The 27,913-nt window shown below is 34.9% G+C and overlaps 1 protein-coding gene across 1 annotated transcript in view; it reads right to left on the minus strand.

Annotated features, from left to right (window-relative positions):
- The window catches only part of LOC101895218 (adenomatous polyposis coli homolog), a 52,660-nt gene extending 25,959 nt beyond the window's left edge, over nt 1-26,701 (minus strand). Inside the window, 1 exon segment of the mRNA XM_059127948.1 lies at nt 25,094-26,701. The gene's annotated coding sequence lies outside the window, so the exon portion shown is untranslated.
- Between the last annotated feature and the right edge of the window lie 1,212 nt (nt 26,702-27,913).

The raw sequence follows: 27,913 nt of genomic DNA on the forward strand, positions 1-27,913 counted from the left end.
GAACTTTTTAACAATTTTTTTTCTAGACTCCTAAGGCGTGGAATTTTTTAATATTTTTTCCAGACTCTTCAAAGGCATGGACTTTCTTAAGATTTTTTCCAAGATCGCAAGGCGTGGATTTTTTCCAAGACCGCAAGGCGTGGACTTTTTTAAGATTTTTTTTAAGGCCCCAAGGCGTGTTTTTTTTTTAAATTCTTTCCAAGGCCCCAAGGCGTGGAATTTTTTTAAGATTTTTTTCAAGTCCCCAAGGCATAGATTTTTTCCAAGAAACCAAGGCTTGATTTTTTTTTAATATTTTTTCCAAGGCGTGGAATTTTTTTAAGATTTTTTTCAAGACCCCAAGGCATAGATTTTTTCCAAGAAACCAAGGCTTGCATTTTTTTTAAATATTTTTTCCAAGGCCCCAAGGAGTGGAATTTTTTTAAGATTTTTTTAAGGCCCCAAAGCATAGATTTTCCCAAGGAACCAAAGCTTGATTTTTTTTAAATATTTTTTCCAAGGCCCCAAGGCTTGGAATTTTTTTAAGATTTTTTCCAAGGCCCCAAGGCGTGGAATTTTTTTAAGATTTTTTCCAAAAAAAAAAATACACCGCAGTTCTGTAATGACTTACTGGTGCCAAAATTTACTTAATATCCCATATTTTTAGTTTTCGCAGCTGATTTTGAAACGAAGAAATAAAAATAATGCGAATTTCCCTCGCATAATAACCTTCTTGACTAATGAGACCCTTTCCCCCTCAGTGTACATTTTAACAAACAAAATTGTTGCATCTAGGTCTCGTTTTGGAAAACCTTTTGTGGAGGTAGTAGGATTAGTTCAATAGTTAATTTTTACATCTGCCTAAGCCTGATAAAAATATTACCATGGACCATGTTTATAATTGTTTTTTTTTTTTTTTTAATTTTTAAAGTTTTGTGGAAGAGGCCTGTAAGAGCCTGTAAGTTAGATAAAATTATTAGAATGTATCAATTTTTAAACTAGAATACTCAATTTGTCGGTTATTCCGCAAACCTGTCAGCCAGCCAGATAGATGAATATGGCTACGACCCCAAATGTCCTGAAATCGAAGGAGACCTGATCTCTAAAATCATCATTTTGATGTCGAAAATTTTAACTTTAAAATGTAACCATAAGAAAGAGCATATATACAACTAATTTTACATTTTCGTAACAATGTCAATGAACTTTAAATATAACACCCAGTCTAGATATCACCTATCCATGGGAAATACGATCACGCAGACAATATTTACAACTCACATTTAACATTACAATGAATTACCTAATAATCGATAATGTCCGTCAAGATAAATTTAAATTTAATTAGCAAAGACACAAACCAAGGTGATTTTTTCTCCGGTTCACAAAGGGTTAATAAAGAGGGAGAGAGAGAGAAAGAGAGAGAGGGAGAGATAGAGAGAGGGAGTAGTAAACCAGAGAAAATTAAAGATAAACTAAATTATATTAGTTTTCATCAAATTTCATAATTTTCCCTACAAATTTCAAATTTAAAATGAAATCGCTAAATAAAAACCTAATTAAAATTTACGTTGAAAAACTTTGAAACCCTTAACTCTACATTTAAACCGAGAATAAAATATTTAAAAATGAAGCGGTGTCGAGGCTGGGCACAAATGAAAGGTCTCGAGGAGTACTTTCCGAATCTGTGGACCTTATAGTCAAAAAGAATTTCAGACTTAGGAATTTTTTGCATTTTCTGAAGAATTATCGCTCAATTTCATGGAAATTGCAGATGAAAGGTTTCACAGAACAGAAACTAAAAATGAAGCGGTGTCGAGGCTGGGCACAAATGAAAGGTCTCGAGGAGTACTTTCCGAATCTGTGGATCTTATAGTCAAAAAGAATTTCAGACTTAGGAGTTTTTTGCATTTTCTGAAAAATTATCGCTCAATTTTATGGAAATTGCAGATAAAAGCATCCACAGAACAGAAACTAAAAATGAAGCGGTGTCGAGGCTGGGCACAAATGAAAGGTCTCGAGGAGTACTTTCCGAATCTGTGGACCTTATAGTCGAAAAGAATTTCAGACTTAGGAATTTTTTGTATTTTCTGAAGAATTATCGCTCAATTTTATGAAAATCGCAGATAGAAGCATCCACAGAACAGAAACTAAAAATGAAGCGGTGTCGAGGCTGGGCACAAATGAAAGGTCTCGAGGAGTACTTTCCGAATCTGTGGATCTTATAGTCAAAAAGAATTTCAGACTTAGGAGTTTTTTGCATTTTCTGAAGAATTATCGCTCAATTTCATGGAAATTGCAGATGAAAGGTTTCACAGAACAGAAACTAAAAATGAAGCGGTGTCGAGGCTGGGCACAAATGAAAGGTCTCGAGGAGTACTTTCCGAATCTGTGGATCTTATAGTCAAAAAGAATTTCAGACTTAGGAGTTTTTTGCATTTTCTGAAAAATTATCGCTCAATTTCATGGAAATTGCAGATGAAAGGTTTCACAGAACAGAAACTAAAAATGAAGCGGTGTCGAGGCTGGGCACAAATGAAAGGTCTCGAGGAGTACTTTCCGAATCTGTGGATCTTATAGTCAAAAAGAATTTCAGACTTAGGAGTTTTTTGCATTTTCTGAAAAATTATCGCTCAATTTTATGGAAATTGCAGATAAAAGCATCCACAGAACAGAAACTAAAAATGAAGCGGTGTCGAGGCTGGGCACAAATGAAAGGTCTCGAGGAGTACTTTCCGAATCTGTGGACCTTATAGTCAAAAAGAATTTCAGACTTAGGAATTTTTTGTATTTTCTGAAGAATTATCGCTCAATTTTATGAAAATCGCAGATAGAAGCATCCACAGAACAGAAACTAAAAATGAAGCGGTGTCGAGGCTGGGCACAAATGAAAGGTCTCGAGGAGTACTTTCCGAATCTGTGGACCTTATAGTCAAAAAGAATTTCAGACTTAGGAATTTTTTGTATTTTCTGAAGAATTATCGCTCAATTTTATGGAAATTGCAGGTAAAAGCGTCCACAGAACAGAAACTAAAAATGAAGCGGTGTCGAGGCTGGGCACAAATGAAAGGTCTCGAGGAGTACTTCCCGAATCTGTGGACCTTATAGTCAAAAAGAATTTCAGACTTAGGAGTTTTTTGCATTTTCTGAAGAATTATCGCTCAATACAGAAACTAAAAATGAAGCGGTGTCGAGGCTGGGCACAAATTTAGAAATTAATTAAAAATGTGTTGCAATTATTTTTGTATTTTCTGTATTTATAATTTGAATTCAACAATTTTTTGTCAGTGCATGTATATTACCTTCGGTTCAATTTTAACTCCAATCAATGCTCTCACTATTTTTCGAAGTTCGAATTGAATTTGTTAGATTTGATTTTAGCTTTACATTTGCTCTCACTGAGGAAAGCTCTAAAAGCTTTTACAAAAAACCGAAAAATTTAACAAATGTTCTTCATGTACAGCAGAGTCGTGCAGAGGGAGAGAGAGAGTGAGAAAGAGAAGCACGATCCTGCGTAAAGTGTTTGTGAGAAGACAAAGAACTAAGTGCGCGCTCCCAAAATGCGAACGTTACTATTTATTTTTTTTTTTAGGAATTTTTTTTTTTTTGTTTTAAGAAAATGCTGCGCCAGAAGAGTGCAATCCGGTGTTGGAAAACATATATTTTTGTACACATGGACCATTATTTCGTTTATGCTTATTCTGGACTAAGTTAATTTTACACCAACAAGTAGTAGGTTGTAGGAAAAACGCGAAAGCACTATTTTTTTATTTCAAATATTTAATTTAATTTTTATTTTCAAATTCATACTTTGATACAGGACAAAAATTACTTTTTTATTTTTGAAAATTAACGTATTAAATTGAAATATATATAAAAATATAAATTTACATATATATAATATATAATGGCCCATGTGTACAAAAATATATGTTTTCCAACACCGGATTGCACTCTTCTGGCGCAGCATTTTCTTAAAACAAAAAAAAAAATTCCTAAAAAAAAAATAAATAGTAACGTTCGCATTTTGGGAGCGCGCACTTAGTTCTTTGTCTTCTCACAAACACTTTACGCAGGATCGTGCTTCTCTTTCTCACTCTCTCTCTCCCTCTGCACGACTCTGCTGTACATGAAGAACATTTGTTAAATTTTTCGGTTTTTTGTAAAAGCTTTTAGAGCTTTCCTCAGTGAGAGCAAATGTAAAGCTAAAATCAAATCTAACAAATTCAATTCGAACTTCGAAAAATAGTGAGAGCATTGATTGGAGTTAAAATTGAACCGAAGGTAATATACATGCACTGACAAAAAATTGTTGAATTCAAATTATAAATACAGAAAATACAAAAATAATTGCAACACATTTTTAATTAATTTCTAAATTTGTGCCCAGCCTCGACACCGCTTCATTTTTAGTTTCTGTATTGAGCGATAATTCTTCAGAAAATGCAAAAAACTCCTAAGTCTGAAATTCTTTTTGACTATAAGGTCCACAGATTCGGGAAGTACTCCTCGAGACCTTTCATTTGTGCCCAGCCTCGACACCGCTTCATTTTTAGTTTCTGTTCTGTGGACGCTTTTACCTGCAATTTCCATAAAATTGAGCGATAATTCTTCAGAAAATACAAAAAATTCCTAAGTCTGAAATTCTTTTCGACTATAAAGTCCGCAGATTCGGAAAGTACTCCTCGAGACCTTTCATTTGTGCCCAGCCTCGACACCGCTTCATTTTTAGTTTCTGTTCTGTGGATGCTTTTATATGCAATTTCCATAAAATTGAGCGATAATTCTTCAGAAAATGCAAAAAATTCCTAAGTCTGAAATTCTTTTCGACTATAAGGTCCACAGATTCGGAAAGTACTCCTCGAGACCTTTCATTTGTGCCCAGCCTCGACACCGCTTCATGTTTAGTTTCTGTTCTGTGGATGCTTCTATCTGCAATTTTCATAAAATTGAGCGATAATTTTTCAGAAAATGCAAAAAATTCCTAAGTCTGAAATTCTTTTTGACTATAAGGTCCACAGATTCGGAAAGTACTCCTCGAGACCTTTCATTTGTGCCCAGCCTCGACACCGCTTCATTTTTAGTTTCTGTTCTGTGGATGCTTTTATATGCAATTTCCATAAAATTGAGCGATAATTCTTCAGAAAATGCAAAAAATTCCTAAGTCTGAAATTCTTTTCGACTATAAAGTCCACAGATTCGGAAAGTACTCCTCGAGACCTTTCATTTGTGCCCAGCCTCGACACCGCTTCATTTTTAGTTTCTGTTCTGTGGATGCTTCTATCTGCAATTTTCATAAAATTGAGCGATAATTCTTCAGAAAATGCAAAAAATTCCTAAGTCTGAAATTCTTTTTGACTATAAGGTCCACAGATTCGGAAAGTACTCCTCGAGACCTTTCATTTGTGCCCAGCCTCGACACCGCTTCATTTTTAGTTTCTGTTCTGTGGATGCTTCTATCTGCGATTTTCATAAAATTGAGCGATAATTCTTCAGAAAATACAAAAAATTCCTAAGTCTGAAATTCTTTTTGACTATAAGGTCCACAGATTCGGAAAGTACTCCTCGAGACCTTTCATTTGTGCCCAGCCTCGACACCGCTTCATTTTTAGTTTCTGTTCTGTGGATGCTTTTATCTGCAATTTCCATAAAATTGAGCGATAATTTTTCAGAAAATGCAAAAAACTTCTAAGTCTGAAATTCTTTTTGACTATAAGATCCACAGATTCGGAAAGTACTCCTCGAGACCTTTCATTTGTGCCCAGCCTCGACACCGCTTCATTTTTAGTTTCTGTTCTGTGAAACCTTTCATCTGCAATTTCCATGAAATTGAGCGATAATTCTTCAGAAAATGCAAAAAATTCCTAAGTCTGAAATTCTTTTTGACTATAAGGTCCACAGATTCGGAAAGTACTCCTCGAGACCTTTCATTTGTGCCCAGCCTCGACACCGCTTCATTTTTAGTTTCTGTTCTGTGGATGCTTCTATCTGCGATTTTCATAAAATTGAGCGATAATTCTTCAGAAAATACAAAAAATTCCTAAGTCTGAAATTCTTTTTGACTATAAGGTCCACAGATTCGGAAAGTACTCCTCGAGACCTTTCATTTGTGCCCAGACTCGACACCGCTTCATTTTTAGTTTCTGTTCTGTGGATGCTTTTATCTGCAATTTCCATAAAATTGAGCGATAATTTTTCAGAAAATGCAAAAAACTTCTAAGTCTGAAATTCTTTTTGACTATAAGATCCACAGATTCGGAAAGTACTCCTCGAGACCTTTCATTTGTGCCCAGCCTCGACACCGCTTCATTTTTAGTTTCTGTTCTGTGAAACCTTTCATCTGCAATTTCCATGAAATTGAGCGATAATTCTTCAGAAAATGCAAAAAATTCCTAAGTCTGAAATTCTTTTTGACTATAAGGTCCACAGATTCGGAAAGTACTCCTCGAGACCTTTCATTTGTGCCCAGCCTCGACACCGCTTCATTTTTAAATATTTTATTCTCGGTTTAAATGTAGAGTTAAGGGTTTCAAAGTTTTTCAACGTAAATTTTAATTAGGTTTTTATTTAGCGATTTCATTTTAAATTTGAAATTTGTAGGGAAAATTATGAAATTTGATGAAAACTAATATAATTTAGTTTACCTTTAATTTTCTCTGGTTTACTACTCCCTCTCTCTATCTCTCCCTCTCTCTCTTTCTCTCTCTCTCCCTCTTTATTAACCCTTTGTGAACCGGAGAAAAAATCACCTTGGTTTGTGTCTTTGCTAATTAAATTTAAATTTATCTTGACGGACATTAATCGATATGGGTGTCAGGTAGTTGGGTCTGCAACGTGATAGGTCAGTGACTGTTGTGACAATGTAAAGGTAATAGTCAACTTAGTTTAGACGGGCAATCAACGGACACCAGCACCAGTCACTCACTCACTTGTTGCTTGATATCATTTACAATTGTGAATTACAAAATGTTAAAACTAAGAAAGAAACAAAAAATAACAACAACAAAAAAGGTTGTTTAAATGTTGCTAGTGTGTTGAAAATATGCAACTGTTCGGAAGCTATGCAGCAGGTGTTATAACAAAAAAGTTAATGTACAAAATTACTCTGGAGATTGGTTTAAAGCGACTCTTGGCCGAGAGGGCAATGATTTTAATAACTTTCATAATTGACGAAAAATGAAGGAAAAAAAGAAAAAAAAAAAACAACTTAAAACAAACCAAGTTAATGGTCCGAAGGTATTTAAGACGTCATTTTACTATTTTAATGGCAAATATCGGTATTTCATAAAAGCAAAAAAAGAAACAAAAAGTTATAAATATGTTCCAAAAACAAAAACTTGCCGATAAGACAGGTGAAATTAGTTTAAATGACATCATACTGGACGGAACAATACGACCGAATATACTTTTTTATCAAGATTTTTTAAAAGTGGAATGAAAGTAATCACTATTTAATTCTTCAAGTGGAATGGAGTCTTTTGGAAACAGACAGGCCTTTAATATACTTCCAGGCTAACAAAATCAGCTGAAAAACATTATATGATGAGTATTTGAATAAAAACATTTTGGGATTTATTTAAAATATATGCATATTATATTAGTTATTTCATTTTGTACAATTAACAAGTAAAAAAGCTGTAAGTTCGGCCGGGCCGAACTTTTAATACCCTCCACCATTTGGTACAAATTTGGCAATTTCCAAAAAAAAAAAAAAAAAAAAAACGTTAAAAATTCTGTTAAAATCTTAAAAATGCCGAATGCTTATACGACGACGTAGGCCTGCAGGCAACTTTTGTCATAAATTATTACAATATTTAAATGCGAAACTTGAAGAAAAATCTGATTATAATGTAGCTAAAATCATCAAAATACCGAATATCGGGGGGTACCGTTATATGGGGGCTATATGAAGACGTAGACCTGCACAGATAATTTTCTGTCTTGGGCTGTAGTATCCATTACGAACTTCAAATACCAAATTTGAAATAATTCCGGTGAATAATGTCGCTAAAATCATCAAAATACCGAATATCGGGAGGTACCGTTATATGGGGGCTATATGAAGACGTAGACCTGCACAGATAATTTTCTGTCTTGGGCTGTAGTATCCATTACGAACTTCAAATACCAAATTTGAAATAATTCCGGTGAATAATGTCGCTAAAATCATCAAAATACCGAATATCGGGAGGTACCGTTATATGGGGGCTATATGATAACTTGGACCTACATGGCCCATTTACGAACTTAACCTGCTTACTGGCAAAATATACATGTGTGCAAAATTTTAGCCTTCTATCTCAATTTGTTCGAAAGATAGCGTGATTACAACAGACAGACAGACGGACATGGCTAAATCGTCTTAGAATTTTACGCTGATCAAGAATATATATACTTTGTTGGGTCTGATATGAATATTTCGAGGAGTTACAAAATTAATATACCCTCCATAGTATGGTGGAGGGTATAAAAATGGTTACACACAAGGTTTAGGGTTATGGAAGGGGAAATTAAGAAATTTTACTAAGCAAAATTGTTTAAGTTTCTTCTAAATTGTTATATCCTCCACCATACTATGGAGAGTATGTACAGGGTGAGATGAAAAAACTGCAACCAACTTCAGACTGCTGTCATTCCTAAACCACTTGTCCGACAGCTGTTAAAATTATTCCAGTGACAACTCATTATATTGTTTACTTTGGTGAGAATTTTCCAGAAAAAAAGTTATTCGTGATGGAATTCAAGCGTGATAGTGCGATTTTTTTTATTTGGCTGGAAAACCACAAGTGGCTATTGTTAGAGAACTCCAGCATTTAAATGTGAGTAAATCTTTTGTGCCCCGTACCATTGCTCGTTACCGTGATACTGGTAGTGTAGCCCGACGTCAAGGAAGTGGGCGGAAGAAAACAGCAGCATCAGCAGAAATGGTTCGAAAAGTAAAGAAGTGACTTGAACGAAACCCGCGTCGCAGTGGCCGAAAAATGGCTCGTGAGCTGAACATATCGCAATATTTCACTCGGCAAATATTGGAAAATAAGCTCGGGGTAATGACATTGATATTCCAAAAAGAGCAGGAACTTACACCGCATCAGAAACAAAATAGACTCAAAAGAGTTGCTTCGCTTGGCCGAATGTGGTGATCTGCCGAATTTGGTTTTCTCTAATGAGAAAACATTCGTTGTCCAGCAGTTTGTACATAAACAAAATGATCGTGTTTACCTGCCAAAGAGGTCAGCTGAAAATGTACACCTTCGATTGGCCACCAGAACTTATGCATCGGCTATTGTGATGGTGTGGGCCGCCATAACAGCCGATGGTCGCTCTCTGCTCGTATCAGAATAAATGCCGAATATAATCGTGAAAATATTCTGGAGGGTGCCTTGGGCACGCACATTCCAACAGGACTCAGCACCATCGCACTTAGCACGCGCCACCCAAGAATGGTTACAAAATAAGGTTCCTCGTTTCATTCCCAGCGCACAATGGCTACCAAAATCTCCGTATACCAATCCGTTGGACTATTTTGTCTGGAGTATTTTAGAAAGCAAGGTTGGCACTGAAAAATACCAAACTGTCAATCACCTCAAGGAAGCGCTTAGCCGCGAATGGTTCAAAATACCGCAGAGCAACATTCGGGCAGCGTGCGACTGTTTCATTGGCCGTTTGAAGGTCATAATTCGTGCCAAAGGTGACAAATTTGAACAAATCTAAACTTATTGTAAAATTTGATGCTATTTCCGACATTTTTTGCTTTCATTCAATAAAATTTTAGAAAAACATAAATATTATGGCGTTGGACTTTGTTGCAGTTTTTTATCCCACCCTGTATATATAAAAGAAGAGTAGAATGTTCTCAAACCAAAAGTTTAATTGAGTGGGGGATTAAATGATTTCTTATTCCCCTCTTATATTCGAGGGTATTTTTAATAACATTTGCCATAATTTATTCTGACCCATAATAAATCTAGCAAATTTAATTTCATGGCCATAATTGTTTATGCAAATATGTATTATATGGTATGTATTATAATGGTTAGCAAAGAATTTTTATATGTTTTCTTATTTTTTCTGGGTAGAAGTAGTAGTAGTAATACAAAAAAAAAATAAGTAAGCAAAAGCTACAGTCGAGCGGGGCCGACCGTTGAATACCCTACAACACTATAATAAACGATACAGTTTATATAGGCGAGATACTCGAAAGAATTCCACAAGATATTGTGACAAATTATAAAAGAAAACCATCACGTTTCGTTCTCTAATGTTCAAATAATAGCAACTTAAACTAATTTGCTCATTTCCAATTTATTGGTAGATGTTGCACTTAAATGGTCTTCCTAGATCTGGAACCAATATTTCCCAAAGACCCAAAATCTCTCAGAAGTGGCAAAAGATTAACATTTATTATTGGTTTTTGACTGAAACGCATCTATATGAGATACACCCATTTGACTATATTCTTCAACGAAATCAGCGTTAACGAAATAGTCAGAAGTGCGTCTTTCCTGTATTTGTGAATTCTCCAAAGAGTCACTGGAATGGACATTTTCGTATTTTGTCTACAAAAGTTGGCAAACTATTTCACACATTGAATATTTTGGATGGCCATCCAAAACTGCTTGGCTTTTGCAATGTGCGGTAACCCCCATTCAAATGTGCGTGAGGATCGGGCGATAATTACGACCTGCCGCAAATTTTGCAGTTTTGTGGTCCATTTCATCTCCAAAAAGAGTAGGCTTCTATTCTGACCCTCATCTTATCCCCATGCAAAATTTCGTAAGGATCGGGCCATAAATGCGATCTGTATATGATATCCTGATATCCTAACTACTTAGTTTTGTTAGTTGTAGAAACATTACCAAATGTTTGATTCAAAATGAAGTATGCCAAAAAAATATGACAAAATTGAAAAAATATGAGAAAATATTACAAAATCAATTTTTTCATCTTTAGAGAGATATTTTTATGCGATTTTTTTAGACGTTTTATCTTTCCTGCCAGGAGGCCATTCTGAATTAATGAGAACTGTCGAAATCAGTTCAGCCGTTCTCGACATATAAGAGATCTTTCAACCATATCTTCTTTGATAGACATATATATCGCACAAATTTTGCTATATATCCGATTTGTTGGATGTTAACATCAATGTAAAGATTAGAAGTAACCTTGTCATGGCTTTGTAATTTCGCCGGGATTTAAAATATTCGCGGTTTAATAAAAAAATTTGAATTTTTTCAACACAAAAGATATGGTCTATTTTACCCGCTAAATATTATCCGATGACCACCTAAATTGGTAGGCTTCTTCCCCGCCCTAAACTCTAGCTACATGCGAAATTCCGCGTCGATTGGTCCATAATTGCGACCTGTATAGCTACTGCAAAATCCGACATTTTTTCAGTATTTGGTCCATTTCAACCCCTAAATATTGGGTTCTATTCTGACCCTAACCCCACCTCCATTCTGAATTTCGTGAAGATCGGACCATAATTGCGACCTGTAGAGTGATTACAAATTAACATGGACAGACGGACGGACATACATAGCTAGAACGACTCAGCTCGGCGAGCTAGGAAGATCCATATATACTTTCCTATATGGGAAACCAATATTTCGAGGTGTTACATAAATTCTGGCCCAATCAAACTTATAATACCCCCAACACATAGTGTTGTAGGGTATAAAAACGGAAAAACTCAGTTATTTTTTGGAATTAATTTTTTGGTTTGTATCTTGCTATTATTAACAACAATTTTGTCAAAAAAAAAAAAAAAAAAAAAAAAATAAAACGAAATAAAAACAGCGGCTGCGCTCACACCTCTTAACTTAAGTTGGTCAATTTGCACAATTTTGTTTATTTGTGTTGTTGCTATTGTCTGTTTCCTCCCCATATTTTTGGAAACAAAACAGTTTTTAATTTTTGTTATTGTTTTGTGTTTTTTACATAACCTTTTTATAATAAAGTTGTGGTACTTATTATTTCTTTTATAGTTTTTTTCTTTGTTTTATTTCAGTTTTTTTATTTTTGTTGCTATAATTTCTATTTGGTTGGGTTTCTGGCATTCTTTTGGGGAGTGTGGTTAAGATTGATGTGTGTCGTCTTTTAGCGCCAGCAACCACAACAGTTTTATGTCACGATGAAATAACACAACAAATACAATAAAAGCGACAGCGACACCAGGCCAACTGAGTTCATTAAAATTTCGCCGGTTCTGTCAATGTGTTTGAATACGAGCGCACACTTTTCTTTCGTCTTCTGCCGTGAAGTATTATATCAGAGAGGAAGGGCAGCAATGAAGAAGAAGACTGCGGTATTCAAAATAGGTACCCCGAAAGAACAACAAAGTATTCGTCATTCGCCGTTTAGAAGATCCAAAGGAGGAATTTAACGTGCCTTTTAGCGTTAGCGTATATACCAAAGTGACGACGACGAACAATTACGATTGTACGACATTTGAATTCTGACTAATTACACTAGGCCACAATTATTTTTATACCCTCCACCACATGGAGGGTATATTAAGTTTGTCATTCCGTTTTTAACTCATCGAAATAATAATAGTAGACCCAACAAAGTATATATATTCTTGATCATCGTAAAATTCTAAGACGATTTAGCCCTGTCCGTCCGTCTGTCTGTTTTTAATCACGCTAGAGTCAAAACGAATAAATATAGAAAGCACAATTTTTGCACAGATCAGTCTTTTGTCTGCAGGCGGTTCAAGTTCGAAGATGGGCTATATCTCATACATGGTATTTTGATGATTGTAGACAAATTTTTCAATGAAATTGTCTGAAAATCCACAAAAAGAGTTCCCTCTGAGTACTTTACCCGCTGGAAGAGTATTTTCCATAACGGTACCTCCCAAAATTCGGTATTTTTATGATTTTAGCTACTTTTTCCAATGGAATTGTATAAAAATCCATACTATAAGTTCTTTCTAAGCACGTTATCCCCCGGAGGAGAAATGATTATATACATAGGTCCACGATATCGTACAGCCCACATAGAAAGGTACCCCCGATATTCGATATTTTGACGATTTTAGGGACATTGTTTACCGGAGTTCTTTCGAATTTTGTATTTAGAATTCGTTATGGGCCGACGTCTTCATATAACCTCCACAATATTCGGTATTTTGATGATTTTAGTGACATTATTCACCGGAGTTGTTTCAAATTTCGTGTTTAGAGTTCGTAATGGGAACTACAGTTTATGACAGAAAATTATTTATGCGGGTCCAAATCTTCGTATAGGCCCAATAGTCAGTACGTCCCTATATTCGGTATATTGACAATTTTAGGTACAATATTCACCGAAATTGTTTTAAATTTCGTATTTGAAGTTCCTAATAGGTACTTGTGAGAGGAAATTGTCTATGTAGGTCCAGGTCTTCGTATAGCTCCGATATAACGGTACCTCCTTATATTCGGTATTATGTTGATTTAAGCTACATTATTCACCTTTTTTCAAGTTTCGTATTCGAATATTGTAATGGTGTATACAAAACTTGCCTATGCAGGTCCCCGGCGTCGTATAGATACCAATATAAAGGCTATATTCGGTATTTTTAAAATGTTAACAAAATTTTTAACGGATTTTATTTATTTATTTTTTTTTTAAATTTAAAAATTCGTTTTAAATGGTGGAGGATTTTTAACTTGATGGTTATACCTATCTACAACTTTTCGTAAATATACCCTTTTCTAATTATTGAGGATCAAATAAGAGGTAAGATTTTTAGATATACGGATTGTCTTTAACTCGTCCATATACTTGTCTATAGAGACTCCCCTTAACTCGTCAATAGAGGCTCGCTTCATCTCGTCTATAGAGACTCCCTTCAACTCATTTATAGAGGCTCCGTTCAACTCGTCTATATAAAACCCTTCAACTCATCTATAGAGACTTGCTTCAACTCGTCTATACAGGGTGAGATGAGAAAAGCTGCAATCAAATTCAGACTGCTGTCATTTCTGAGCCACTCGTCCGACAGTTGCTAAAATTATTCCAGTGACAGCTCATTATATTGTCTACAAGCGTACAAAAGCATTTCGCTAAGAATTTTCCAGAAAAAATATTTTCGTGACTCAAAAGAGCTAAAAGTTACTTCGCTTGGCCGAAAGTGGTGAACTACCGAATTTAGTTTTCTCCCATGAGAAAACATTCGCTGTCCAGCAGTTTGTAAACAAACAAAGTGATCGCGTTTACTTGCCAAATAACTCAAGCACCGACCATGGTGATGGTATGGGCCACCATAACAACCAATGATCGCTCTTCGCTCGTATTAATCGACAGAACATTATCGCGAAAATATTCTGGAGGGTGTATTAAAGCCTTGGGTAACAAATATTTTGGTCGCAGACCTTGGACATTCCAACAGGAGTCACGCGCCACACAAGAATGGTTACAGAATGAGGTTCCTCACTTTATTTCCAGCGCACAATGGCCGCCAAAATCTCCGGATAACAATCCGTTGGACTATTGTGTCTGGAGTATTTTGGAAGGCAAGGTTGGCACTAAAAAATACCAAAGTGTCGATCACCTCATGCAAGCGCTTTGCCGGGAATGGGCAAAAATACCGCAGAACAACATTCGGGCAACGTGTGACGGTTTAATTGGCCGTTTGAAGCCCATAATCCGTGCCAAAGGTGACCAATTCGAACAAATCTAAACTTATTCTCAAATTTGATGCTATTTCCGAAATTTTTTGTTTTCATTCAATACAATTAAAAAATAATGTAAAATAATGGCGTTTGACTTTGTTGTAGTTTTTTTTATCTCTGTATATATACTTATATTTTATAAATCCTTATTTGAAATGATTTTTTTGCTGGACAAAGACTTACTTCGGTTTGTATCTAAGAACTTCTTTCTACCCGTCTCTAAAGGCTCTCCTTTAGTTCTCTATACAGACTTACCGTTTGCTCGTCTTTAAAGATACCTCCCTTGCTCGTCTATGAGTAACAAATTACCTGTAAAAAAAGACAAATGATTAACACTTTTTGTGAATAATGAAACGATTAACTTAATTTGGAGGTAATGTCCTTTTTTGTTAAGAATTACAAGTTGTGGTCATTTAATAAAACTAAATGTATTTTTAACAAAAACCAATTTAGCATGGCTGACAAAATTATGAAAAAATTATGTCAAGATAACATTATCAGAAACAGTTTTTAAATTGGTTGTTTATATGTATCTTTGGACAGTATGACAAAATTTAATATACGTGCCCACGTAAATACTATATGATTCATTTCCAATAAAGTTATGACTTCGTTCTGCTAATTTTTTTCATGGAAATAAAATAAACTTATTTTTTTGATAAAAAAAAACACCGAAACTTTGATTTTCACAATTATTTGGAGGTGTTTCTTAAAATCATTACTTTCAATAAAATAATTCTTTTCCTTAAGATTTTCATGTTTCCCACTTCACCGAATCTCAAATCAAATTGTGGTGTCAAAAAACCCACCGGAGGGTTCATTACAATCAGGTCCACGTCTTCGTATAGCTCCGATATAACGGTACCTCCTTATATTCGGTATTATGTTGATTTTTCCTACATTATTCACCTTTTTTCAAGTTTCGTATTCGAATATTGTAATGGTGTATACATAAATTGCCTATGCAGGTCCCCGGCGTCGTGCAGACACCAACATAAAGGCTATATTCGGCATTTTCAAAATTTTAACAAAATTTTTAACGGATTTTATTTTTTTTTTTTTCGAAAATTTTAAAATTCGTTCTAAATGGTGGAGGATTTTTAACTTGATGGTTATACCTATCTACAACTTTTCGTAAATATACTATTTTCTAATTATTGGGGATCAAATAAGAGGTAAGATTTTTAGGTATACGGATTGCCTTTAACCCGTCCATATACTTGTCTATAGAGATTCCCCTTAACTCGTCAATAGAGACTCGCTTCATCTCGTCTATAGAGACTCCCTTCAACTCATTTATAGAGGCTCTGTTCAACTCATCTATAGAAACTTGCTTCAACTCGTCTATACAGGGTGAGATGAGAAAACTGCAATCAACTTCAGACTGCTGGTCGTTTATATGTCTCTTTGGAGAGTAAATACTACATGATTCATTTCCAATAAAGTTATGACTTCGTTCTGCTAATTTTTTTTTTCATGGAAATAAAATAAACTTATTTTTTGATAAAAAAAACACCGAAACTTTGATTTTCACAATTAATTGAAGGAGTCTCTAAATATCATTACTTTTAATAAGATAATTATTTTCCTTAAGATTTTCATGTTTCCCACTTCACCGAATCTCAAATCAAATTGTGGTGTCAAAATATCCACCGGAGGGTTCATTACACCTTTTAAATTGATCCATTGGCCATGACGCGTTCTTAAAAAGTGAGTAGGTATCATTGTAAATATATTCTACAATGCATAGCAATCCCAACTTTATTTTTACAGATCGCTCGCTCATCGATCCTTCTCTTACATACACACATACACACATACCCATACTGAAAATGAAATCTTACGTCGAATTTACTCTGCAACATTTTTGCAAGTTTACCATTTACTTGGCATTGTCACAATCATTCTTTATCATTTGTTGACTCATCCCATGTAAATTGTACACTCGGCTGATATGTCCAACACTCATACATACATACATATGTAAGAACATGTGTGTATGTCCCCATTATAAGCGTGTGTCTCTTGTTTTTAAGCAGAAAACAAAAATATATATGTAAATTCAAAAACTAAAACCAGCTAAAAATTGGCATATCTAAACGTATGTGTCTAGAAAAATATAATTTGTCTTGTGTGGACTCTGGTTCGTTGTTATTCTTGGAGGGATAGACGGACGCCGTTGTTAATGTCCAAAAAGGCGTCGTATGTCTTTTTGTTATTGTTGTTGCTGGTGGACAAACACACACTCATCTATCATCAGTTTTCATACTCTGCCTTTTGATACAGTCTATGATTAAAATGTTGGCGCGAGGCGGAATGATTGGTCTTTCATTAGTTCTTTCGTTGCTCCGTCCCCCATTTCTGATTATACCCTTAAGCCTTATGGCTATAAATGGGTTTAGGCCAGGGTCGACCAAAAGTGGACCCCAAATAAAAGTACGAGTGTGTGAGAAAAAGTATCCACAATGAGTATACCCTACACCATACTTTGGTACAGTTTATAATGCCATGTGTATTTGTTTGTTAAAGGCCAAAGACGAAAATATAGATATACAAGGTGACATGAAAAAACTGCAACCAACTTCAGACTGATGTCATTTCTAAGCCACTCGTCAAACAGCTGTTAAAAATATTTCAATGACAGCTCATTATATTGTTTACAAGCATACAAAAGAATTTTTTCCAGAAAGAAGTTATTCGTGATGGAATTTAAACGTGAGAGTGTTACCGTGATTCTGGTAGCGTAGCCCGACGTCAAGGAAGTGGACGGAAGAAAAAGGCAACATCAGCAGAAATGTTTCGAAAAGTAAAGAAGCGACTTTCATCGAAACCCGCGCCGCCGTGGCCGAAAAAAGGCTCGTGAGCTGAACAAATCGCAATATTCCATTCGGCAAATATTAAAATTGTGCTCGGGGTAAAACCATTGAAATTCCAAAAAGTGCAAGAATTTATACCGCAACAGAAAGAAAATAGACTCAAAAGAGCTAAAGAGATGCTTCGCTTGGCCGAATGTAGTGAACTGCCGAATTTGACTTTCTCCGATGAGAAAACATACGTTGTCCAGCAGTTTGTTAACAAACAAAATGATCGTGTTTACTTGCCAAAGAGGTCAGCAGAAAATGTGAACCTTCGGTTGGCCACCAGATGGCCATGGTGATGGTGTGGATCGCCATAATAGCCGATGGTCGCTCTCAGCTCGTATTTATCGAACGTGGCATCAGAATAAATGCCGAATGTTATCGCGAAAATATTCTGGAGGGTGTATTAAACCTTGAGCACGCAAACATTTTTGGCGCAGACCTTGGACATTGCAACAGGATTCAGCACCATCGCACTCAGCACGCAACCAAGAATGGTTACAAAATGCGGCTACCAATCCGTTGGACTATTATGTCTGGAGTATTTTGGCAGGCAAGGCTGGCACTAAAAAATACCAAAATGTCGATCACCTCAAGCAAGCGCTTCGCCGGTAATGGGTCAAAATACTGCAGAGCAATATTCGGGCAGCGTGTGACGGTTTCATTGGCCCTTTGAAGACCATAATTCGTGCCAAAGGTGACCAATTCGAACAAATCTAAACTTATTTTAAAATTTGATGCTATCGGAAACATTATTTGCTTTCATTCAATAAAATTTAAAAAAAAAATTAAAAAATTATGGCGTTTGACTATGTTGCAGTTGTTTTGTATCTCACCCTGTAGTGGTGTCGCTTCAGTCCATCTTTAAAGACTCTACTTTAAACTGTCTATAAAAACTTCACCTTGGCTGTTCAATAGAGACTTGGTTTCAGCTTATGTATAGGGACTCCAATACAGCTATCATATAAACCACCGCTTCAACTGGTATAGAAAAACTCGTCCATAAATACGACAGATAACTAACATCTATACTCTGCTTCAGTTACTCTCTGCTTCACCTCACAAAGAGTGGCTTCAAAAAGATTCGGTTTCGTATAAATTCCTCTAAATAGATGGCCCATTAAGATCCTTTGTACATTTAGTTGTATTAATTTCTCCGAAGTCAATGTAGGTGTAATTGTGTGGTCGTTGATTTCGCGGTGGGTATACTATAATTCCAAAGGGTCGAAATTTAAAATATAACTTATTTATGGCAGGTCCTACACCATCTTTATCGTATAAGGAGCGTGGTAAAGGTTAAAAGTCTTCATATCACACAAGGGATCTTAGAATTTTTGTTTGATAATTGAACGTGTAAAGTAACATAGGCTATATACATTTTTGAAATTTTTACTTTGAACTGGAGATATTGTATCACAATATTGTACCTCACAAAACTTTCGATTTTATATGCACATATCTATTGATCGACTACAGATACAGTCTCCAAATTTGAAATGAGGGACGGAATTTCAACAGAATATATATTTGCCAAATTATATTTTCGGTCGACTTCATGTATTTAATGCATTAAACACACTGGGTACGTCACATTTCAATGAAATTTGAAATGTGTGATGGAATTTGTCTAAAAAAATTTGTTTGCCAAATTATATTGAAATCGGATGCGATTTGGATATAGCTCCCATATATATTTTCGACCGATTTAGTTTATTTGATACACCAAACAAGATATGTATCTTCGATTCCAATGTGATTCGGAATGTGTGACGGAATTTGATCAGAAAATAAATTTGCCAAATTATATTGTTGAAATCGGTTGAGGTTTTGTTATAGCTCCCATATATATATTTCAGCCGATTTCATGTATATTATGCACCAAACACGATATGTACCTCCAATTTCAATGAAATATGGAAGGTGTGACGGAATTTGGAGTGAAAGTAAATTTTGTCAAATTATATTGAAATCGGTTCAGATTGGGATGTTGTTTTATTAAGAAGCATTGACCAACAACAAAAATTCCAATGGCTAACAGTGAAAAACTACACAACAATTTAATTGAGGATACGATTATTACGGAGAAGTATGTTGCTACCTCGAATTCACTAATTGCAACAGAAATGCCACTCAACTTCAAAATATTGTAGTTTTCTATAGGCTTGACATTTGCTATAAAATTAATAAATACGAAGGCCAAACCCTCCCTTCGAGTATGCGGACTAAATTTGGTATGTTCCTCCTTTTTTAATGGTCAGCTGTTCCTGGCATGTTTGTTTACGCATTAAAGTATTACAATAATTACGTTTTTAAAATTTTTGAATTTGTTTTATTTTTTTTTTTTAACCAAAAAAATATTCGTATATAAATTTTTTAATGTATATAGGATCAAAAGGGGTAACGAAACGCATCGGTTTCAGCTAGTTATCCATAAAAAGAAACACGGTTTGAAAATCAAAACCACGACCATTATTTTTTTTTTTTTTTTTTGGCTTGTAATAAATTTTTATTGTTTTTCATTCTTCTTCAAAATTCTTCTCCATAATATCACAATCCAAATACTGTCCGTTGAGTGTCACTATGTACGTAGTCGAGAAAAACCGAGTGGACTTTCATACAATTTATTAAATGGTAATTAATATTGGTGGTCTACAAAATGCCTTCGTTGATTATAGTTTTAGCACAATTTGCATTGTTGTTATTATTGTTATTGCTTTTGCTGCCACTTCTATTTTTGTTATATTTTGTTGTCTACTTTTCAGCAAACCAAGCAGCAGCAATGGAGGGAATGCTTAAGTAGTATTCATCCCCACATTCATTCTAGAGCAAAAAGTCATTAACTTCATAATTGAGTGAAAAGACAGACAAACAGACGGATAGAGGGACGAACAGAACATCTTATTCTAATTCCTTTTTGTAACATTTTTCTTTCACACACTTATTAAATTGAATTGTTTGGCAGTGTGTTCTATATAGTTTGTTTTTCTTTCTTAAAAGAAAAAAGACGATTGGAATGTTAGTAGTTCGGTCATTGGTCAACTTTTGAAATGGGTGAATAAGCAAACGGGGACTATTTGTGTTTAAAGCCATAAGAAACAATTGTTTTCTTTTTCTTTTTAAATCTGGCAAAGTTTATTGGGGATGATTTAAAATGTTTAGAGAATCAATAATTTGTATATATTTTGGCATTGATTCAAAACATGACCAATTTCCTCGGATTGCGTTTAAGTATTCACATTGTATTTAATTTGGACATTGTCAATTCCTTCCTTCTTGCAGTTGTGGAAGAGACCACAAATAGTCAGAAAATTATTACTTTTTTCGCAAACTCATTTTCTTGCTCGAATATGTACAGGGTGAGATGAAAAAACTGCAACCAAATTCAAATTTATGTCATTTCTAAGCTCCTCGTCCGACCGCTGTTAAAATTATTTCAGTTACAGCTCATTATATTGCTTACAAGCGTACAAAAGCATTTTGGTGAGAATTTTCCCGAAAAAAAGTTATTCGTGATGGAATTCAAGCGTGATTGTTGTTTCGATGGCTGAAAGTGGTGAACTGCGGAAATTGGTTTTCTCCGATGAGAAAACATTCGTTGTCCAGCAGTTTGTAAACAAACAAAATGATCGTGTTTACTTGCCAAAGAGGTCAGCTGAAAATGTGCAGCTTCGGTTTGTCACCAGAACCAGAAGAAAGAGCCGGCCATGGTGATGGTGTGGGCCGCCATAACAGCCGTTGGTCGCTCTCCGCTCGTATTAATCGACGACCGTGGCATCAGAAACAATGCCGAATATTAAAGCCTTGGGCACGCAAACATTTTGGACGCAGACCTTGGACATTCCAACAGGACTCAGCACCATCGCACTCAGTATGCGCCACCCAAGAATGGTTACAAATGGTTACATTTCCAGCGCACAATGACCACCAAAATCTTTTGATGCTTTTTCCAACATTCTTTGCTTTCATTTCATAAAATTAAAAAAAAATTGTTGACTTTGTTGCATTTTTTCTCACCCTGTATTTTCATTTAGATATTTCTAATGTAATAATAAGACAAGGGAGGAACACCAATGAGTAGTGAGAAAAATAACAGGTTTCTAATTAACCACATGAAAGCTAAGTAAGAAAATTGTCTTCGGTGAAAGTACATTTTGAAATATTTTGCGGCTTGAAAAAAACTTTTCTTTTCATTTTTAAAATTTTCATGTCTTTTAATGGAAAGAAATACGGGTAATAGAAATTATGGACTTTAGCATGAACCTTTAGTAGTTGGTTACATTTTTATATGTCAATTTTAGCTTGATTTAATGCACAATTTCGTTAGAAACGGCTGAATGTGATTGTAAGGACCCTAGTTGTTTCTACCAAAATTTTAATTTTTATCCTACAGAAATTCATTTCGTTCGTTTTTTTATTATCGGTTTCGAAAGCAAGAATTTGTCCTCGGCTTAGAAAATATTTAATTTTGCCAATCTAAAATTGCAGTGTTTCCCAAATTTAAAACCCTGCCTTCATTCACGTTTTCTAAAAAATGACCCATTATTTGTAATTTTTTCTTAGTGGGTGAAAGAATTCCAATTAACAGTGTGATTCGAATTTACTGGGATTCGTTTTGCCTTAGTTAAAAGCTCTTTCCATACCGAACTTTTATTAAAAACAGTCACACACACCTTCTTTACGACATATTTCACACTCGTACGACAGTTGGTAGTCTATCCCACTTACTGGTATCTCTTTCATCATCAACAAATAAAATTTTATTAGTGTATTAAAATTAGTTTATATTGTTTAGCAGTGATTCATTTGGCTGTGACGTTATTATCTAAAACTATCTGACAATTAGAAAACAAATGCCGACAAGGTCAATGGTTATATTTAATAAAAGAAATTTGTTAATTTTTTCCATTTCGTTAAAAGACAATCATTGTCAGGGAAAGATGTCTATGGGATACGATAATAGGGAGCATTCTTACAAACGAAGGAAAGCGATGAGCTCAATGTCGGGTGCTTATAAAATTTTTAATCAGACTATACAAAGACGTGGAATCAGATTATGCGGACTATACGAAAACATGCACCTATTTAGCCAATTTCCTTTCATTGGTATCCATTACAGACACTAAATATCAAATTTGTACAAATCTTTTAGAAAATATTACACAAATCTTCCAAATACTGAATATGGGGAGATAAAATTATATGGCGACTATACCAAAGTTGGTCCTCTTTGGACAGTTTTGTTTTTTGCAAGATTGAGAACGACAACTGCCATCAAATTTGGATTAAAATTTATGACTAAAACACTTAAATCTGGCGGTATATAACAAAACCTTGATATACAGGGTGAGATGAAAAAATTGGACCCAACTTCCGACTGCTGTCATTTCTAAGCCACTCGTCCGACAGAAAAAAATTATTAGTGATGGAATTCAAGCGTGATTTCTTTATATTTGGCTGGAAAACCACATGTGGCTATCGTTAGGGAACTCCAGCATTTAAATGTGAATAAATCTTTTGTGTCTCGTACCATCCCTCGTTACCCGGATACTGGTAGCGTAGCCAGACGTCAAGAAAGCGGAAGTGGACGGAAGAAAACAGCAACATCAGAAGAAATGTTTCGAAAAGTAAAGAAGCGACTTGATCGAAACCCGCGTCGCAGCGAAAAATGTCTCGTGAGCTGAACATATCACAATATTCCATTCGGCAGATATTGAAAAATGAGCTCGGGGTAAAGTCATTGAAATTCCTAAAAGTGCAAGAACTTACACCACAACATAAGGAAAATAGACTCAAAAGAGCTAAAGAGTTGCTTCGCTTGGTCGAAAGTGGTGAACTGCCGAATTTGGTTTTCTCCGATGACAAAACATTCGTTGTCCAGCAGTTTGTAAGCAAACAGTTTTGCCAAAGAGGTCAGCTGAAAAAGTGCACCTTCAGTTGTCCACCAGAACTCAAGCGCCGGTCATGCTGATGGTGTGGGCCGCCATAACAGCCGATGGTCGCTCTCTGCTCGTATTAAACGACCGTGGCATCAGAATAAATGCTATTGCGAAAATATTCTGGAGGGTGTATTAAAGCCTTGGGTACGCAAACATTTTGGCCGCAGACCTTGGGCGTTTCAACAGGACTCAGCACCATCGCTCTCAGCACGCGCCACCCAAGAATGGTTACAAAATGTCGTTCCTCGCTTCATTTCCAGCGGACAATGGCCCCCAAAATCTCCGGATACCAATCCGTTGGACTATTGTGTTTGGAGTATTTTGGAAAGCAAGGTTGGTACTAAAAAATACCAACGTGTCGATCGCCTCAAGCAAGCGCTTCGCCGGGAATGGGCCAAAATACCACAAAGCAACATTCGGGCTGCGGATTTTTTTAGCCGTTTGAAGGCCATAATTCGTCCCAAAGGTGACCAATTCGAACAAATTTAGACTTATTTTTTTTTTTATTTATTTTCAATTTGTACAGAAACCTAGCCGACAGGGCCATGGACGGTTCAGAAAACTTCTATACAAACTTCTATACTTATTCTAAAATATGATGCTATTTCCGAAATTTTTGCTTTCATTCAATAAAATTTTAAAAAAATGTAAAAATTATGGCATTTGGCTTTCTTGCAGTTTTTTTTTTATCTCACCCTGTATATCCTCTACTCTACTCCCAAAATGCCTTCAATGTTCGTTGACGCTATTTTATCTGTTTATGCTAAAACTTGTAGCAAATAATTCCACATTGTTACTGGAGGTATATTGTTAAAACAATATTTCTGAAAAAGAGATCAATTGTAATCGATACAACACAACTTCTATTTAATTATTGGGATTCCATATATTCCTTGACATTATTTTGTCTAATTTTAATCAAAATATTCAACTTCATTAAACCAAGGAAATTAATTTAAAATTCCTTCCCTATAGGAGGGTGTCGAAAAAGAAAAGGCAAACAGTTGACTTCAACAGTGTTATGCATCGTTGATACGGTTATCAACATTCTATCCAATCAGACCGACCGACCGACAGCAGCAAAAACACCACAACAAAAATGTAAATTCGTCGTAAGTGTGTAAATACCAAAAACGAAAGAAAAGAATAACAGGAGGAGAACAAAAAAAAAAAATAATAATGATGAACAAAGAGGGGAGGAAGAAAAAATGGCAATAGTTGTGTGTGCGGTGCGGTGCTCTGCTGCTGTCGCCGCTTACTTGTGTACACAAAAACATTTTTATTGATTTTTCGATTTTTTTTTCTGCTTTGCAATTGCAATAAACATAAGAAGAAAAAAAAGTTATATTGGTCACATTCACTGGCACTGCTCGATATACACAACTAATTGCAAATATTGTGTATTATGTTTATTTTATTAATAATTTTAAATGACAAATTTTAATTATTGCAAAAAATCCAAGCAATTTTCAATTTTTTTATTTTTGCTGTAAAGCAGCAATTACAAGCTGACTGATTGCTACTGCTTCTTGGACACATCTTTGCGGCGTGTGTATGTATATTTTGACGATGGGATTGGAAGAAGAACAATGAATACCACCTACATACGAGCCAAGGCAAGGCACATGAAAAATGGAAGAAGAATGCACACACATACCTTAAATTAGCTGAACGCGTAGGTCTCAACTCCAGTTTAGCTGCTATTCCGTTCGTTTTATTGTTGCTGTTGTTGTTTTCGTTGTTTTTATTTTTGTTTTAATTGTGAAAAATTCTTATTGTTTATTTAGTGAAACACTTGGAAAAATACCCTACTCTACTCCAACAAGAGTTTGATTAACCCATTAGTGGACGAAGTTCCCTGGGCACTATCTTTAAGCGATTTACACCAATTACAAATAAAAATGGTCTAGTTAATTTGTTTTAAAAATAATTTATTCAAAAAAGCTTATGGTTTTGGAGTTATGGACCGTCCCTTATAAGGGACGCTGCGCATTGGGTACACTTGGCTTATGATATTCCTTAAAGCAATTTTTAGGGCGCATAATCCACAGCGTTTATCTGTTTTTGAATATTCAATAATGTGGTTTCTGCCATCATATCTTGTATCCGCAGTGACATTGCTATTGCGCAAACCTCTTGATTCTGGGGTACCATACGATTCCAGATATGATGTTGCAATTTAGAAGAGTTGAACATGCCGCATCATTGGGATGTAACTTCTTCATTAACAACCATGCATTCACTACTGACCATCAAGCAAATATGCAAATATGGGCCACCACCATCAGTATCTTCATCAGTATCTGCACCATCTATTGGTGGGATCGCGTAAATTTCAATGTCGTGCAACTCATTATCGCCAATAACATCCAATTCAGTCAGTATTTCAGAAACTGTAAGTCTGCACATATAAGATTCATTACTCAATCAGTGGATTACAATTGTACTACGGGCGCAGTGTCCCTCTTAGGGGACGTTGCATTCATAGTCACTTTATGCACGTGTCACAACAATTTATTTTATTTTTTGGGCATAAACTAGTATATTACACTAACTTACAAATAACAATACAAACACAATCAAAAATATTCACAGAATCATAACTTTATTGAAATTTTACTTACCCAGCTCGAGATTTTTGTTTTTTCACAAATTGGTTTTCCATATTTTGCACAAAATACAACACACAACTCGCAAGAAATTAAATTAATGGGATAGAACATAATTCGTTGGAGTGTCAGTAACGGCATAGCCTACTTGTTTACAAAAAAAGCGAGTATTGGAAAGTGCTACAGTGAAAAATGTGAGAGTCCCTTATAAGGGACACTGCCCACTAATGGGTTAATGATAAACATCATACCCATTACCCCTCCCTAGTGGTGGTGGTGGTGGCTAACAAAACTTTTTTCTATAACATCAACGACAATGAATTTTTGTGGGTATTGTCACCCTCTGCAGAAGGGAACATGATAACTAATTTTTTTTTGGGGTTTATCAGCAGTGAGAAATTCACAGATTATTCACACATTTTTTGTCACAATATTATTATTTTTTTAATTTTAGATATTGCTTTGTTTAGCTAATCCACTTTTAGTTATAGTTTAGCTGCAATTCCTGTTAGAATTCTGTAATAAAATTGAACAATTTTTTGTATTCTTTTCCGATTCTGTATGTATGGCACTGTATAATAATTCTAATAAGAAGTTCACAATCCGACCGTCGTTCGAGGTGTTTACTAGACGAAATTTGACAGCAGACTCAAAAATTGCTCTCTTGCTTGGAGTTTATTTAAGAGGAGCATCTTAAATGATGGCGTATGGCATGTGGTGTTGCCATATACCATATGATAGTTAGACAATTGACATTTATTCAAGTATGAAAATATGTTTATATAAAAATTTTAAATTTTTTGAATAATAATGAATAAAACTAAATAATTTTTTATAGTTATTAAAATATTTTATCAATGCCTGTTCGATATGCTTGTACAGGCTGGAGAAGACAAGACAAGTGAATGGAAGCTGTTTTCAATGAAGTTAAATTTGGCAATGTAAATGGGAAAAAATCAGAATTCAGCCCCAGGGTCTGAAATCTTGTTCTATGAAAAATATTTCCTTTTTGAAATTGTTCATTTGACACTTCTTTCCTTTATGAATGTTTTCATTTTACTTTATCATAGAATAATATACTTTGAAATGGTGTTACCTTAATTTTATTGTACCACGATAGAGTCTTTTAACTAAACATTTATTTTAAAATAAAATCAACCTGTTTATTTAAATTGGGAAATATGATTGGAACGTCACGGATTATTTACAACATCTAATACCTAATATGATTACTTTTAATAAAAGAATATAAACAGAGATGAGCTTTATACCTTGCACACTTTTAACAAATATTTCTAGCTCACCAGCCTTGAATCCAATAACTTAAACCACAAATCAAACACTTCCTGACTTTGAGAAAAAAAATCATTTAAAAAACTGAAATTTTTCGTTGTTTTTAAGTTTATTAAATTTAATTGACAATTTATACAGTTTTTGTAATTTGATACCTCTATTAATTTATTTTATTTGATTACTTTTTTAATTCTACCGTGCTAGTTCCTTAAAATAATAATATAATTAAAAATAATAATATTAATAATAATAATAAGTTCACTATGAATTTAGTTTTGATTCTGAAATCTTCTGTGAATTACTGTGGATTATGCGTGGTTTTTAGACCAAACAGATAGATTTAGGGAGTTGGGAAAGAAAAAAAAAACAAAATATTTGAGCATAGTATAGAGGCACCACAAATTAAAAAGATTTCCGTGCAAGGAAAAATCTCGGTAAAATGTTAACCGGTCTCCGAGGAAAATAGAAAAGAAACTATTTTAAAAAATAGTATGGGGGTTTAAAAATGTGTATATGAAGACATTCATTTAATATGTGCCGATATAAAGAATATTTAATGAAAAAACGAATGTAAT

The sequence above is a fragment of the Musca domestica genome, unplaced genomic scaffold, assembly GCF_030504385.1.
Source record: "Musca domestica strain aabys unplaced genomic scaffold, Musca_domestica.polishedcontigs.V.1.1 49, whole genome shotgun sequence".
Classification (NCBI taxonomy): Eukaryota; Metazoa; Arthropoda; class Insecta; order Diptera; family Muscidae; genus Musca; species Musca domestica.